This window comes from Microcaecilia unicolor, chromosome 5, assembly GCF_901765095.1.
Source record: "Microcaecilia unicolor chromosome 5, aMicUni1.1, whole genome shotgun sequence".
Classification (NCBI taxonomy): domain Eukaryota; kingdom Metazoa; phylum Chordata; class Amphibia; order Gymnophiona; family Siphonopidae; genus Microcaecilia; species Microcaecilia unicolor.
This window is the reverse complement of record NC_044035.1, coordinates 326,783,318-326,800,528: the sequence shown is the minus strand read 5'-3', so window position 1 is coordinate 326,800,528 and position 17,211 is coordinate 326,783,318. Positions and strand designations below refer to the sequence as shown.

Sequence of the window (17,211 nt, the reverse complement as noted above, 5' to 3'; positions counted from 1 at the left end):
GTTAAAAGATAGAAAACAGAGAGTAGGGTGAAATGGCCAGTATTCTCAATGGAGAAGGGTAGTTAGTGGGGTTCCCCAGGGGACTGAGCTGGGACAGCTACTTTTTAACATATTTATAAATGACCTAGAGATGGGAGTAACTAGTGAGGTAATTAAATTTGCTGACGAAACAAATTTATTCAAAGTTGTTAAATCGTGGGAGGATTGTGAAAAATTACAAGAGGACCTTATGAGACTGGGCGTCTAAATGGCAGATGACGTTTAATGTGAGCAAGTGCAAAGTGATGCATGTGTGAAAGAGGAACTCGAATTATAGCTACGTCATGCAAGGTTCCACGTTAGGAGTCACAGACCAAGAAAGGGATCTAGGTGTCGTCGTTGATGATACGTTGAAACCTTCTGCTCAGTGTGCTGCTGTGGCTAAGAAAGCAAATAGAATGTTATGTATTATTAGGAAAGGAATGGAAAACAAAAATGAGGACGTTATAATGCCTTTGTATCGCTGCGTGGTGCAACCGCACCTCGAATACTGTGCTCAATTCTGGTCGCTGCATCAAAAAAGATATAGTGGAATTAGAAAAAGTGCAGAAAAGGGTGACGAAAATGATAAAGGGGATGGGATGACTTCCCTATGAGGAAAGACTAAAGCGGCTGGGGCTCTTCAGCTTGGAGAAAAGATGGCTGAGGGGAGATATGATAGAGGTCTATAAAATAATGAGTAGAGTAGAATGGGTAGACCTGAAGCGTCTGTTTACGCTTTCCAAAAATACTAGGACTAGGGGGCATGCAATGAAGCTATAAAGTAGTACATTTAAAACAAAATGGAGAAAATGTTTTCTTCACTCAATGTGTAATTAAACTCTGGAATTCTTTGCCAGAGAATGTGGTAAAGGCGGTTAGCTTAGCAGAGTTTAAAAAAGGTTTGGACGGCTTCCTAAAGGAAAAGTCCATAGACCATTATTAAATTGGACTTGGGGAAAATCCATTATTTCTGGGATAAGAAGTATAAAATGTTTTGTTTTTTTGGGATCTTGCCAGGTATTTGTGTGACCTGGATTGGCCACTGTTGGAAACAGGATGCTGAGCTTGATGGACCTTTGGTCTGTCCCAGTATGGCAATACTTATGTAACTTGTCCTTGTACTACCCTCCACTTAATATCTATTCCCCAGTCCCAATGTAATCCTGATTTCACTAAATTGATAAGTGAAAGTGTTAAGTGTTGGTGATTTGTCTATGGACCACCTGTCTATCACTTGCATGTGGACTTTTTGATAGCATGTAGACATTGTCAGATGCAACGGAGTGTTTCCCATTCACCTCTGGCCTACTTCACCCTTCCCAGTTCTGCCCTCTGTTGACTGTTACTTCTTTGGGGTTAGAGGCTCTCTTATTGACGCGACTGGCCATCTTCTCAGCATCTCTCCTCTGGAGAGGCACTGGGACAGATGGTGTCCTTGTCTCAGGAAACGCCTGGCCAGCAGGAGCATCTATGCAGTTCCAATGTTGTGCTTCCTACCACAGGCTATCATTTTTATTATGTCATCACATCTGCCATGGAAATGCAGGTGGATATCCATGTACCCTACCAAAAATAGGCATGATTGTTTGTACCCATGTATTCTGTAACGTGCATGCCCACTTACACACACTTTAGAAAATAGCCATGTACATTTGAACACAGCCATATCTGTAGGTGCCCTTTATAGAATTACCTTCCACACGGCTGGCTGGGAAAGATAATTATACTTCAATGAGCTATAGTTATTGTGCAAACCAATCTGTGAACTCATCGACCAGTTTTCATGAAATTCATAAATGAGCTACTTTGCAGGATTTTACTATTTATGAATTTAAGTAAACTTTCCCACATAATGCACTATGGTGGTTATTTTAGAAGCTATTCATGTTTTGGAAATCTGAAAACTGCCATTTAGATGTCCAAATCCCAATTTTATAAAACCACAGTATGTCCATATTGCAAGGGGGCATTGTCTGGGTGTTTTGGCTGAGACTAGGGAGCAGCCAAAATATGGATGTCCAACTTTCATTTAAGAGGTTATTTTGCGTCCTTGGGTGGCTCACAATTAAAAAAACAAAATTAAAGAAAATTACTAATAGCTGCCATGGGATTTGAACCAGCATCCTCTGGTTCTCTGCCAATTGCTCTAACCATTAGGCTACTCCTCCAGACGGATATCTGTCTGGCCATTTTATAATATGGATATTCCGCTGCTGCCATAAAGAAGTCCATGTCCCTTATTTTACCCTGTCCATAGTTTGGATGTTTCAGTTTTTAAAATGGATGTTGCACTTTTACATCCATTTGTCATGTATTTTACAGCAGACTATGTCGGAAGATCCCATTCTAAAATATAGGAGAAATGGATATCCAACCGTCTGACTCCACCCGACATTTCTGTCTTTTACTTTGCCTGCTTCTGAACTATGGAATTCTCCCCTTGCACATATTCATTCTGAGCCTTCATTCCCCAGGTTCAAATTTCAAATCCCTTCTTAAAACTCACTTCTGTGCCTTACCGTTCCAGAGCGGATCCTGATGTGTCTTAACTAGTGGGTTTTATATATACACTAGTAAAAAAGCCCCGTTTCTGATGCAAATGAAACGGGGGCTAGCAAGGTTTTCTTTTGTGTACATGTGGGAGTGCGTGTGTCCCTGCCCTCTGGCTTCTCTCCCCTCCCCCCTCTGAGTCCTTCACTGTTACAGAGCGAGCGATTTGATTTCGTGCTTTACTGTTTTCCTTCACTGACTGTTTGTGTTACAGAGAGGGCGGGGCAGACACTCATGGAGAAACCGGATATCTCTCCCCCTTCACACTTCCGGCTGGAGGCTTCATAGAACGTTGGTGTTGCCTTTTATATAGAGAGATACCGTATTTTTCGGACTATAAGACGCACCTAGGTTTTAGAGGAGGGAAATAGGAAAATTTTTTTTTTCCTTTTTCCCAACTCTAAAACCTAGGTGCTCCGGTGCGTCTTGTCCGAATCCCTCCCTCCCTCCGAGTTCGGGATCGCTGTCAGGGTTACCTCCTCCCCCCCCCCGTCACCATTTCTCCCTACTCACGCGATCTTCCCTGGTGGTCTAGTGACGTCGGGGTAGGAAAGAGCCCCCTCTTTCCTGCCCAGCGCGCTGCTCTCCATCCTCCTGTATGCATTGCTGCCTGACGGTCTCGGCGAGATTAAAAATGGCCGCCGAGAATTGAAGTCTCGGCGGCCATTTTGAATCGCGCCGAGACCGTCAGGCTGCATACAGGAGGATGGAGAGCAGCGCGCTGGGCAGGAAAGAGGGAGCTCTTTCCTGCCCCGACGTCACTAGACCACCAGGGAAGATCGCGTGAGTAGGGAGAAGTGGTTACAGGGCCAGGGCGGGGGGGGGGGGGGGAGGAGGTAACCCTGACGGCGATCCCGAACTCGGAGGGCGGGCGGCCTGCCAGCCAGCCAAATCTACCTTCGGACTATAAGACGCACCCCCCATTTTCCTCCCAAATTTTTGGGGAAAAAAGTGCGTCTTATAGTCCGAAAAATACGGTATATTTTTTTTTTTTACTTTTTGGGGGAGGGGGGCTAGAACTGTGTTGATTTGTGTGAATGGTGAAATTAGATCTTACCTGCTAATTTTCTTTCCTCTAGACCCTCCAGACCGGTCAAGACGCGTGGGTTATGTCCTCCTACCAGCAGAGGGAGACTGAGAAAACACTAAGCTTTTGAAGCCTGTATATATAACCTGTGCAGAACCTCCACTAGCCAGTATAACCCTGACAAAGCAGAGAAACAAAAAAGCGAATGCTACATACCTGTAGAAGGTATTCTCCGAGGACAGCAGGCTGATTGTTCTCACTGATGGGTGACGTCCACGGCAGCCCCTCCAATCGGAAACTTCACTAGCAAAGTCCTTTGCTAGCCCTCGCGCGCCCGCGCGCACCGCACATGCGCGGCCGTCTTCCCGCCCGAAACCGGCTCGAGCCGGCCAGTCCAGTATGTAGCAAGACAATACACTTCAAGGGAAGACACAACTCCAAAGGGGAGGCGGGCGGGTTTGTGAGAACAATCAGCCTGCTGTCCTCGGAGAATACCTTCTACAGGTATGTAGCATTCGCTTTCTCCGAGGACAAGCAGGCTGCTTGTTCTCACTGATGGGGTATCCCTAGCCCCCAGGCTCACTCAAAACAACAACATTGGTCAATTGGGCCTCGCAACGGCGAGGACATAACTGAGATTGACCTAAAAAATTTACCAACTAACTGAGAGTGTAGCCTGGAACAGAACAAACAGGGCCCTCGGGGGGTGGAGTTGGATCCTAAAGCCCAAACAGGTTCTGAAGAACTGACTGCCCGAACCGACTGTCACGTCGGGTATCCTGCTGCAGGCAGTAATGAGATGTGAATGTGTGGACAGATGACCACGTCGCAGCTTTGCAAATTTCCTCCATGGTGGCTGACTTCAAGTGGGCTACCGACGCAGCCATGGCTCTAACATTATGAGCCGTGACATGACCCTCAAGAGCCAGCCCAGCCTGGGCGTAAGTGAAGGAAATGCAATCTGCTAGCCAATTGGATATGGTGCGTTTCCCTACAGCCACTCCCCTCCTGTTGGGATCAAAAGAAACAAACAATTGGGCGGACTGTCTGTGGGGCTGTGTCCGCTCCAGATAGAAGGCCAATGCTCTCTTGCAGTCCAATGTGTGCAGCTGACGTTCAGCAGGGCAGGAATGAGGACGGGGAAAGAATGTTGGCAAGACAATTGACTGGTTTAGATGGAACTCCGACACAACCTTTGGCAGAAACTTAGGGTGAGTGCGGAGGACTACTCTGTTGTGATGAAATTTTGTGTAAGGGGCCTGGGCTACCAGGGCCTGAAGCTCACTGACTCTACGAGCCGAGGTAACTGCCACCAAGAAAATGACCTTCCAGGTCAAATACTTCGGATGGCAGGAATTCAGTGGCTCGAAAGGAGGTTTCATCAGCTGGGTGAGAACGACATTGAGATCCCATGACACTGTAGGAGGCTTGACAGGGGGCTTTGACAAAAGCAAACCTCTCATGAAGCGAACAACTAAAGGCTGTCCTGAGATCGGCTTACCTTCCACTTGGTAATGGTATGCACTGATTGCACTAAGGTGAACCCTTACGGAGTTGGTCTTCAGACCAGACTCAGACAAGTGGAGAAGGTATTCAAGCAGGGTCTGTGTAGGACAAGAGCGAGGATCTAGGGCTTTGCTGTCACACCAGACGGCAAACCTCCTCCAATGAAAGAAGTAACTTCTCTTAGTGGAGTCTTTCCTGGAAGCAAGCAAGATGCGGGAGACACCCTCTGGCAGACCCAAAGAGGCAAAGTCTACGCCCTCAACATCCAGGCCGTGAGAGCCAGGGACTGGAGGTTGGGATGCAGAAGAGCCCCTTCGTCCTGCGAGATGAGGGTCGGAAAACACTCCAATCTCCACGGTTCTTCGGAGGATAACTCCAGAAGAAGAGGGAACCAGATCTGACGCGGCCAAAAGGGAGCAATCAGAATCATGGTGCCTCGGTCTTGCTTGAGTTTCAACAAAGTCTTCCCCACCAGAGGAATGGGAGGATAAGCATACAGCAGACCTTCCCCCCAATCCAGGAGGAAGGCATCCGACGCCAGTCTGCCGTGGGCCTGAAGCCTGGAACAGAACTGAGGGACCTTGTGGTTCACTTGAGATGCGAAGAGATCCACCAGGGGGGTGCCCCACGCCTGGAAGATCTGTCGCACCACACGGGAATTGAGCGACCACTCGTGAGGTTGCATAATCCTGCTCAACCTGTCGGCCAGACTGTTGTTTACGCCTGCCAGATATGTGGCTTGGAGCACCATGCCTTGACGGCGAGCCCAGAGCCACATGCTGACGGCTTCCTGACACAGGGGGCGAGATCCGGTGCCCCCCTGCTTGTTGACATAGTACATGGCAACCTGATTGTCTGTCTGAATTTGGATAATTTGGTGGGACAGCCGATCTCTGAAAGCCTTCAGAGCGTTCCAGATCGCTCGCAACTCCAGAAGATTGATCTGTAGATCGCTTTCTTGGAGGGACCACCTTCCTTGGGTGTGAAGCCCATCGACATGAGCTCCCCATCCCAGGAGAGACGCATCCGTGGTCAGCACTTTTTGAGGCTGAGAAATTTGGAAGGGACGTCCCAGAGTCAAATTGGAGCAAATCGTCCACCAATACAGGGATTCGAGAAAACTCGTGGACAGGTGGATCACGTCCTCTAGACCCCCGGCGGCCTGATACCACTGGGAGGCTAGGGTCCATTGAGCAGATCTCATGTGAAGGCGGGCCATGGGAGTCACATGAACTGTGGAGGCCATGTGGCCCAGCAATCTCAACATCTGCCGAGCTGTGATCTGCTGGGACGCTCGCACCCGCGAGACGAGGGACAACAAGTTGTTGGCCCTCGCCTCTGGGAGATAGGCGCGAGCCGTCCGAGAATCCAGCAGGGCTCCGATGAATTCGAGTTTCTGCACTGGGAGAAGATGGGACTTTGGGTAATTTATCACAAACCCCAGTAGCTCCAGGAGGCGAATAGTCATCTGCATGGACTGCAGGGCTCCTGCCTCGGATGTGTTCTTCACCAGCCAATCGTCGAGATATGGGAACACGTGCACCCCCAGCCTGCGAAGCGCCGCTGCTACCACAGCTAGGCACTTTGTGAACACCCTGGGCGCAGAGGCGAGCCCAAAGGGTAGCACACAGTACTGGAAGTGGCGTGTGCCCAGCTGAAATCGCAGATACTGTCTGTGAGCTGGCAGTATCGGGATGTGTGTGTAGGCATCCTTCAAGTCCAGAGAGCATAGCCAATCGTTTTGCTGAATCATGGGGAGAAGGGTGCCCAGGGAAAGCATCCTGAACTTTTCTTTTACGAGATATTTGTTCAGGGCCCTTAGGTCTAGGATGGGACGCATCCCCCCTGTTTTCTTTTCCACAAGGAAGTACCTGGAATAGAACCCCAGCCCTTCTTGCCCGGATGGCACGGGCTCGACCGCATTGGCGCTGAGAAGGGCGGAGAGTTCCTCTGCAAGTACCTGCTTGTGCTGGAAGCTGTAGGACTGAGCTCCCGGTGGACAATTTGGAGGTTTTGAAGCCAAATTGAGAGTGTATCCTTGCCGGACTATTTGGAGAACCCACTGATCGGAGGTTATGAGAGGCCACCTTTGGTGAAAAGCTTTCAACCTGCCTCCGACAGGCAGGTCGCCCGGCACTGACACTTGGATGTCGGCTATGCTCTGCTGGAGCCAGTCAAAAGCTCGCCCCTTGCTTTTGCTGGGGAGCCGCGGGGCCTTGCTGAGTCGCACGCTGCTGACGAGAGCGAGCGCGCTGGGGCTTAGCCTGGGCCGCAGGCTGTCGGGAAGGAGGATTGTACCTACGCTTGCCAGAAGTATAGGGAACAGTCTTCCTTCCCCCGAAAAAATCGTCTACCTGTAGAGGTAGAAGCTGAAGGCTGCCGGCGGGCGAACTTGTCGAATGCGGTGTCCCGCTGGTGGAGAGACTCTACCACCTGCTCGACTTTTTCGCCAAAAATGTTATCCGCACGGCAAGGCGAGTCCGCAATCCGCTGCTGGATTCTATTCTCCAGGTCGGCGGCACGCAGCCATGAGAGCCTGCGCATCACCACACTTTGAGCAGCGGCCCTGGACGCAACATCAAAAGTGTCATAAACTCCTCTGGCCAGGAATTTTCTGCACGCCTTCAGCTGCCTGACCACCTCCTGAAAAGGCTTGGCTTGCTCAGGGGGAAGAGCATCAACCAAGCCCGCCAACTGCCGCACATTATTCCGCATGTGTATGCTCGTGTAGAGCTGGTAAGACTGGATCTTGGACACGAGCATAGAGGAATGGTAGGCCTTCCTCCCAAAGGAGTCTAAGGTTCTAGCGTCCTTGCCCGGGGGCGCCGAAGCATGTTCCCTAGAACTCTTAGCCTTCTTTAGGGCCAAATCCACAACTCCAGAGTCATGAGGCAACTGAGTGCGCATCAGCTCTGGGTCCCCATGGATCCGGTACTGGGACTCGATCTTCTTGGGAATGTGGGGATTAGTTAATGGCTTGGTCCAGTTCGCAAGCAATGTCTTCTTCAGGACATGGTGCAAGGGAACAGTGGACGCTTCCTTAGGTGGAGAAGGATAGTCCAGGAGCTCAAACATTTCAGCCCTGGGCTCGTCCTCCACAACCACCGGGAAGGGGATGGCCGTAGACATCTCCCGGACAAAGGAGGCAAAAGACAGACTCTCGGGAGGAGAAAGCTGTCTCTCAGGAGAGGGAGTGGGATCAGACGGAAGACCCTCAGACTCCTCGTCAGAGAAATATCTGGGATCTTCCTCTTCCTCCCACGAGGCCTCACCCTCGGTGTCAGACACAAGTTCACGGACCTGTGTCTGCAACCTCGCCCTGCTCGACTCCGTGGAACCCCGTCCACGATGGGGGCGTCGAGAGGTAGACTCCCTCGCCCGCATCGGCGAAGCTCCCTCCGCCGACGTAGTCGGGGAGCCTTCCTGGGAGGTGGCCGCGGTCGGTACCGCACGCGGTACCGACGTCGGGGACCTCAACCTGGGCGATGGGCCAGCCGGCGCCACGCTCGACGGTACCGGTGGCGCAAGCACCGCCGGTACCGGAGGGGTAGGGCGCAACAGCTCTCCCAGAATCTCTGGGAGAACGGCCCGGAGGCTCTCGTTTAGAGCGGCTGCAGAGAAAGGCTGAGAGGTCGATGCAGGCGTCGACGTCAGTACCTGTTCCGGGCGTGGAGGCTGTTCCGGGCTGTCCAGAGCGGAGCGCATCGACACCTCCTGAACAGAGGGTGAGCGGTCCTCTCGGTGCCGATGCCTGCTGGGTGCCGAATCCCTCGGCGACCCAGAGCTCTCGGTGCCGACACGGGGAGGAGACCGGTGTCGATGCTTCTTCGATTTCTTCCGAAGCATGTCACCAGAGCTCCCCGGCACCGACGAGGAGGACGTCGAATCCATCCGTCGCTTCCTCGGGGCCGAGACTGAAGAAGGTCGATCTCGGGGGGGCTGTACCGCAGGAGCCCTCAGGGTAGGAGGAGACCCACCCGAGGGCTCACCGCCACCAGCAGGGGAATGGACAGCCCTCACCTGCACTCCACCCGATGCACCACCGTCCGACGACATCAGCAGACGAGGTCCTGGTACCACCGACGTCGATGCAGCTATCCGATGTCTCGGCGCCGATGCAGAGGCCCGATGCCTCGATGCACTCGATGCAGGGGCGGCCGAGGAAGATGGTCTGGACGCTGACGACGTCGATGCACTCGAAGATCCCGGTGCCGATGCCGACGAAGAGCCCGAGAACAACACGTTCCACTGGGCTAGTCTCGCTACCTGAGTCCGCCTTTGAAGCAGGGAACACAGACTGCAGTTCTGAGGGCGGTGCTCGGCCCCCAGACACTGAAGACACGACGAGTGTCGATCAGTGAGCGAGATAACCCGGGCGCACTGGGTGCACTTCTTGAAGCCGCTGGAAGGCTTCGATGTCATGGGCGGAAAAATCACGCCGGCGAAATCAAAAGCCGAAATGGCGAAATTTGAAGCACCAAATTTAGAGGGAGAAAAAATCTCGACCGAGGCCGAAAAGAGGCCTACCCCGACGACGAAAGAAAACTTACCGGGGCAAAAAAGCTGGAAGTACGGGGAGGATTTACACGAAACCCGGCGGGGGGTTTCCGGAGCACTTCCCGACTAGGACAAAGCTTTCCCGAAGGAAAAAAACACGTTCAAAACAAATTGGACGCGCGAGGTCGACTTTCCGGGGCTCGACATGGCGAAAACACGACCGTACCGAGTGCGGACAAAAGAAGACTGGCCGGCTCGAGCCGGTTTCGGGCGGGAAGACGGCCGCGCATGCGCGGTGCGCGCGGGCGCGCGAGGGCTAGCAAAGGACTTTGCTAGTGAAGTTTCCGATTGGAGGGGCTGCCGTGGACGTCACCCATCAGTGAGAACAAGCAGCCTGCTTGTCCTCGGAGAAAACACTAACAACAACTAGCAACCCTGTACGTGGTCACAGTAAACTGCAAAAACAAGAAACATCTTCCGCTTGCTCTTACGGAAACATGTTCCTTTGCCTTTGATAAAACAGTTGGGCTTCTACAGGTGGACTATCAAAGAAGAGCCCTACCTGTCCCGGACTCCTATCACAAAACAGAAATAAACAGTCTGCAATTAGAGAAACAACAATCTACAGCAGCCAAGAATTATCCAACAAACACACCTCCTGGCCTCCAATACAGACAGGGCGGGCTCTTGACCGGTCTGGAGGGTCTAGAGGAAAGAAAATTAGCAGGTAAGATCTAATTTCACCTTCCTCAGCGACCCTCCAGACCGGTCAAGACGCGTGGGACGTACCAGAGCAGTAACTAACTTACGGGAGGGACCTACTAAGGCCAGAGGTCAAAACTGCTGCCCCAAAGCGCACCTCGTCCTTTGCATGCACAGGAATCCTATAATGCTTCACAAAGGAATGCAACGAAAACCAAACCGCAGCCCAACAAATATCTAACAGAGAAATCATACTATTCTCCGCCCACGAGGCTGCCATTCCCCTAGTGGAATGAGCAGACCAGCCCCTAGGCACCACAGGACTCTTCACCAAGTAAGCAGATGCAACCGCCTCCTTCAACCACCGTGCTATGGTCACCTTAGGAGCCGCTGCACCCTTCTTTGGGCCACCATGAAGAACGAACAAACGGTCAGAGGCTCTGAAGTCCTGAGTTCCAGAGAGATAACAACTCAAAACTCTCCTGACATCCAGCTTGGCAATACCACGCTGCTCCGAATCTCCAGCCATATCACCCAACACTGGCAGAGAGATGACCTGATTAACATGGAACTCGGAAACCACCTTGGGCAAAAAAGGAAAGCACCGTCCGCAACGAAACCTTTCCCTCAGAAAGGACAAAAATGGTTCCCTACAAGACAAAGCCTGAAGCTCTGAAACACTCCGTGCTGAAGTAATCGCCACCAACAAGACCGTCTTTAAAAGATAAATCCTTACAAGATGCCGATACCAGCGGCACAAACGGAGGCCTGATCAAAGCATCCAAAACTAGCTTCAAATCCCACGGAGGCACCATCCGTCACTGAGGTGGACGCAGCAACTTAACACCCTCCAAAAAACGCACTACCTCAGGCACAGACGCGAAGGACTTTCACTGAAGCTTCCCACGAAAACATGACAAAGCTGCCACCTGAACCTTCAGTGTAGACAAGGCTAGACCCCTATCAACACCATCGTGCAAAAATTCCAAAACTTCCGCCACCGAAGAGCGAAACGGCCGAACTCGATGGTCTTCACACCAGTGCTCAAAGATTCTCCAAACCCGGACATACGCCAAGGAAGTGGATCGTCTACGGCAACTCAACATCGTAGCAAAGCCACTGGACGAAAGGCCCTTCTTCTTCAACTTGTGCCGCTCAAGAGCCAAGCCATAAGCGAAAACCGAGCCGGATCCGGCATGATTATCGGGCCTTGACACAGAACTGATCCCAACAAAGGCAGGGCCGCCGCCCCTGCCAACCAGGTCTCCGTACCATGGTCGATGCTGCCAATCCGGAGCTACCAGAATCACCCGACCGAAGTGATGTTCGATGCGCTATATTACTCGACCGACTAACAGCCACGGAGGAAACACATACAGTCACTCCCGAGGCCAAGGCAACAGAAGAGCGTCGATTCCCTCCGCTCAAGGGTCTCTTCAGCGACTGAAAAAAAAAAATCTCTGAACTTGCGCATAGCGAGCCGTTGCCCTAAGATCACCGAAAGTCCCCAGACCGACACAACTCACTGGAACACTGACCGAAGAAAAGACCACTCTCTGGGATCTAGAGTGTGCCTGCTGAGATAATCTGCATCTATGTGACCTACCCCGGCCACATGCGCTGCCAAGAGAGCCTGAAGATGAGTTCAACTGCGCCGCCAAGGCTCTTCGTCCCCCCTTGACGGTTGACATATGCTACTGCCATGGCATTGTCACAGAGCACTCGGACTGCCTTGTGGCGAACCACCGACGTCAAGGCCTGGAGCACCACCCGAATGGCCCGAGTTTCCAGCCGGTTGATGGACCACTCTGCTTCTGCCCGAGACCACCGGCCTTGAGCTACCTGACCGAGACAATGTGCCCCCCAACCTTGCAGACTGGCATCCGTGACCATTACCAGCCCCTGTGGGGACTCCAACGGCATTCCTGTTCCCATTTTGCGCGGGTTGAGCCACCAGCGGAGACTGAGACGAGGGGCCACCGACAGCGGACAACACATTTCCAAGTCCTGCGACAGAGGGGACCAACGACTGAACAGAGCTGACTGTACCTGACGCATGTGCGCCCTGGCCCACGGAACTACCTCTATGGTCGCCGCCATCAGGCCCAGGACCTGACGATAAGTACGGGCCGTCGGCGCCTTCTCTGCAAGGAACCGACAAATCAGACCCTGTAACTTGGAACCAAAAGGCTGCACGAAGGAAAGTGAAGATAAGCTTCCGTCAAATCCAGGGAAGTGAGAAACTCTCCTTTCCGGACCGCACCAGTGACCGACCGCAACGTCTCCATCCGGAAAGAGGGCACCTTGAGTGCCGCATTGACCCTTTTGAGATCTAAAATGGGACGAAAAGTGTCCTCTTTCTTGTGGACCACAAAATAGATCAAATAGCACCCTGAGCGTTGCTGATCTGAAGGAACAGGAACCACGGCTCCCAACGCGAGCAGCCACCGCAGAGTGTCCCTCACTGCTGCCCTCTTGCTCCAAGACCGACAGAGGGATTCCAGAAACACTTCGGGAGAACAGCTTTCGAATTCCAGCGCATATCCGCCTCGAAACACCTTGAGAACCCACTGATCTGACCTGATTTGGGCCCAGCTCTGGTAAAACAGACTCAGCCGAGCCCCAACATGCACCAGAGCCTGAGCCCGCACACCTTCATTGGGAATTGCGGCGTGAATACTAACCTCCTGCGGAAAAGCCACGCCCTCCGCGACGATTCTCACGAAAGAACTGTACGCACTGGAAAAACCGACCCCTAGAGGTCCTACTACTATTAAACATTTCTATAGCACTACTAGACTTATACAGCGCTGTCCAAATTAACATGAAAAGACAGTCCCTGCTCAACAGAGCTTACAATCTAAATTGGACAGACAAACAGACAGCTAGGGGTAGGTCCCACTCGATCTGCCCGGCCTATACCGCTGAGCCTCCCTAAACCGTCCTCGAGAGGAACTAGTTCTGGCCCCTGCCTTGAACCGAAAATCTGGAAGCCATAGAACCTTGGTATCACTAAGACCTCACACTAACTTGTCCAAATCTTCTCCAAAGAGCATAGCTCCCTTAAGTGGCAGAGACCCACAACCATAGCCATATTTTTTGTCTGAAGTAGGCAACAAATCATAAAAGCCTCAGACAAAAAGGATGAACCCATGTCCAAGTCGGCTAACTCCTGACCCCCAGAAGAACCAACATCTACCGAATCATCCAGGAGCTTCTCGGCCCAACGAAAACATGCCCGAGCTACCAGACCCCCACAAACCGAGGCCTGCAGGGCTAGAGCCGACAAAACAAAACTACGCTTGAGAAAAGATCCCAACTTCCTATCCTGAGGATCACGGAGGGCCGTTCCTCCATCAACCGGGATAGCCATAGCTATAATTACTGCCGTCACTACTGCATCTACCGTGGGAGCCTTAAAGGAATCCCTATCGTCCTGAGGGAGGGGATAAAGCCTCGCCATTGCCTTTGCCACCTTACACGGCAAATCCCATTCCTGACAAATCATCTCCCGGAGATCCTTGTTCATAGGGAAGGATCACGCCTGACGCTGAATGCCCTTCACCAACGGATCCTGGACAGTTTCCCCCAAAGCCACCTCAGGACCAAACTGAAGGGTGGACGACACCTGATCTATGAGTTCTGACAGCTCATCTCTATGGAAAATCCGCACTATTGAAGGATCCTCTCCAGGAATCCACCAATCCTGCTCCTGAGAGCCGTCAATTCCATCTGACTCCCCCAGATCACTAAGCACAGCTTCTGCAGCTACAGGAGAAAAACATTGCCTGTCCTCTGACCACTCTAACCGTGGTCTCTCAGCCAAGACGGAAATAGCCCCCTCTTCCAATTAGGGGGGGGGGGGGGGGTCCCGATCTCCAGGCCTGATACCGCGTCCAGACAAAATCTGGAGGAAAGCCCACCATTCCTGGACCGTCATTAGGCCCTTTTGTGCCAAAAACGGAGGCCGCAGGCCCAAAAACAGCTGGCTCCACGGGCCGCGTCAGACTCAAGATGGCGGCTGTTCCCGCCGAAACTGTTCCCGCTGACAGCGGCCCTGCCTACGCTCCCGCTGACCCGGAGACTCCCGACACCATCGATCCCTCCGCGGTCAAGTCGGGGGGTGCCGCAGCCACCTTTATAGGTGCACCGCAAAGCTACACTGAGCACCCGGCGCCTCTACCCCTCACCACGAGCACGCGCGACATCGGAGGAGCTGGGCCGCCATAAACCACGAGGGAAGGGAAAAGCTGTTCCGCAAACGCGCCAAACCAAAAACTCACTCACACTGCAAAAGCACTGAAGAAAGCGCTGCTCTCTCGTTCCAGCAAGGAATCGAAACCCCCGTTCGGTCCGCTGAAAATAAAGAAATAAATGCCCTTAAAGGCACAGTACTCCAACTCTGGCAGCTGGAAATTGTAAGGCACTCAAGGCTACAATACTGAGAAAGCAGCCGAGGCACAAAGCTGGCAAGCAAAATGAAATAGAATAACTGACCTTAAAGGCACAGTACTCTAATTCTGGCATCTGGAAATTGTAAGGCACTCAAGGCTACAATACTGAGAAAGCAGCCGAGGCACAAAGCTGCCAAGCAAACAGAAATAGAGAGCCGCACAGGGGGAGGGACCCAAACATAGGTGTAACACCCCAGGGGGAAAAACTGGGCCCCACCAGACCCAGGGCCCCAAAGCACTTTTTTTTTTTTTTTACACACACGTACAGGGTACTGCAACAGAATAAAGTTTGGAAGGAAAAAATCCTACGACCCAATGACAAACTACCTCACCAGATTATTGGAGACTGCACAGGCTGTCAACTGCTACCTCTGCTGAGACTGAGAAAATACTGGCTAGTGGAGGTTCTGCACAGGTTATATATACAGGCTTCAAAAGCTTAGTGTTTTCTCAGTCTCCCTCTGCTGGTAGGAGGACATAACCCACGCGTCTTGACCGGTCTGGAGGGTCGCTGAGGAAATTTGTCTTATCTATCTTATCCTATTTTGCTATGAAATTCCTTTCTGTATTTATGTCTTGGAAGTCCTTTCTAAAATATCATTCCATATGTGAAAGTTTCTACAGAGAAGGGATGTATTTTGTGAATTTCCCCAAAAAGGAGATAATATGTCCATGTTTTGGGCCATTTTTTAAATATGCTTTTCATGTGTTGCCTTCTTTTGGGAATTTTTTTTTTACACTTTAGTACATTAGTATGTAAGAGGCATTTTGTTTTATTTCATTGCCCTCTTACCCCACCAAAAAAGACTAACTCTGACATCAATTTTTGAAGTTCTCTTAACAATGGTAACTTTGTAACTAAGAGGCTCTTTCACTAAGTGTGGGAAAATATGTAGTTACCGTGGCTTTACATGGAAATATACCGTGTAGTAGCTGCAATTTTTATGTGGCAACCAACGGGGGGTGGAATCAGCATTTTCTTTTTCTGGTCCTGTGTTAAAGCACGAATTACCGTGCGGTACCTGGCTCCAGTTAGGAGGTCTTTTACAAATGTGCACTAGCATTTTTAGTGCGCGCTAAATGCTAGAGACACCCATAGGAATATACGTGCATCTCTAGCATCTAGCGCACACATATTTAACGCAAGCACATCTTTGTAAAAGAACCCCTTAATGCGAGAGCACTTACCATATCCTATTTAGGAGGCAGTAAATGTTCTCCTATTAACTGTGCATTAGCCATTTGCCACATGGTAAATGTAGTGAGCTAAGGCATCCATGGGCATTTTTCACCCATGACATGCCCCTTAACACAGAAAGAACTTAACACTTGGTTTACTGCGTGGTAACTGCTATAATAATGAAAAAAACCCTTAATGCAGTTGTACAGAAACAGCTACTCTGTGGTTTACCACACATTAACCCCCCTGTTTACTAAGCCGTGATAGTGGCTGCGGCATGAATGTGGCTGAGTAAAAGGGTGGGTGGGGGGGGGGGGTAAGTGTTTAACGCACTTAAGGTCTCTTCATTCTCTTCTAATTCTAATACAAAGTGTTCAACATTAATTAACCAATACAAACAGCAAAAATTGTGGGCAGTTTCTAATTCTCATATCTCACTCATGCTGTAACTATATAGATGTTTTTCTAGAATTAATACCATTGTGCTGTTTTATTTTAATATTCCATTAGCCTTAAATTCACGTTGGTGTCCCTTTCAGATAAGCTTCTGTTATTCCCCACATTATTGGCAACAGATTCATTTTTATGAGGCTATACTATAGTGCTTGAGATTGGCAAAACTTGACACTTCTAAAGTCAAGTCATCAAAAAATTATCACGATTCCTGTTATGGTTTTCTAGCACATGTTATAGAACTAAAGGCACTGGGATAAGAGGTAGCAAATCTGATCTGAACAGTATGAAGTTTGTGCAGGGTTCCCCTACCACTGTTGAAAAATAATTTCTTAAATTTGCAGACTATTTCATTTTCAGCAGTTAGGTACAGTCATTAATTTCCATATAAAACTATTCTTTATCAATTACTGCATTTAAAATATTGAATGACATTCATATATGCATCTTTGACTTTTAAGCTGTGTCAATGCCTACAGTACATTGTGGGAGTTCAAAATTGTTGAAACCTGAGGTAAAGAACAATCTATCCCCAATGTATTGTTCTTTAAAATGGTAAATTTTCAAACAAGGTATCAGAATTCTCATAACTCTTGAGATCTAAAATATAGAATAAGATTTTGAGTCTTATGCTTTGCAGATTTTGTGTCCCCCATGAGTTATAGTTCTAGGTTTGCTATGGGCTCTGATTGTTTGGTCAGGCTACTTAATCTCCTCGAGCTTCTATTTATTGCACATGCTATTGATTAATGATGTTTATATTAACCAAAGACTGTCAAGGTACAAATTGTGTTCAATATAAAGTACATTACTGGTGTTCT

General features: G+C 50.3%; 1 protein-coding gene across 12 annotated transcripts in view; it reads right to left on the bottom strand.

The window, feature by feature from the left end:
* The window catches only part of TERB1 (telomere repeat binding bouquet formation protein 1), a 241,566-nt gene that overhangs the window by 14,577 nt on the left and 209,778 nt on the right, over window positions 1-17,211 (bottom strand). The gene's annotated exons all lie outside the window — the stretch shown is intronic.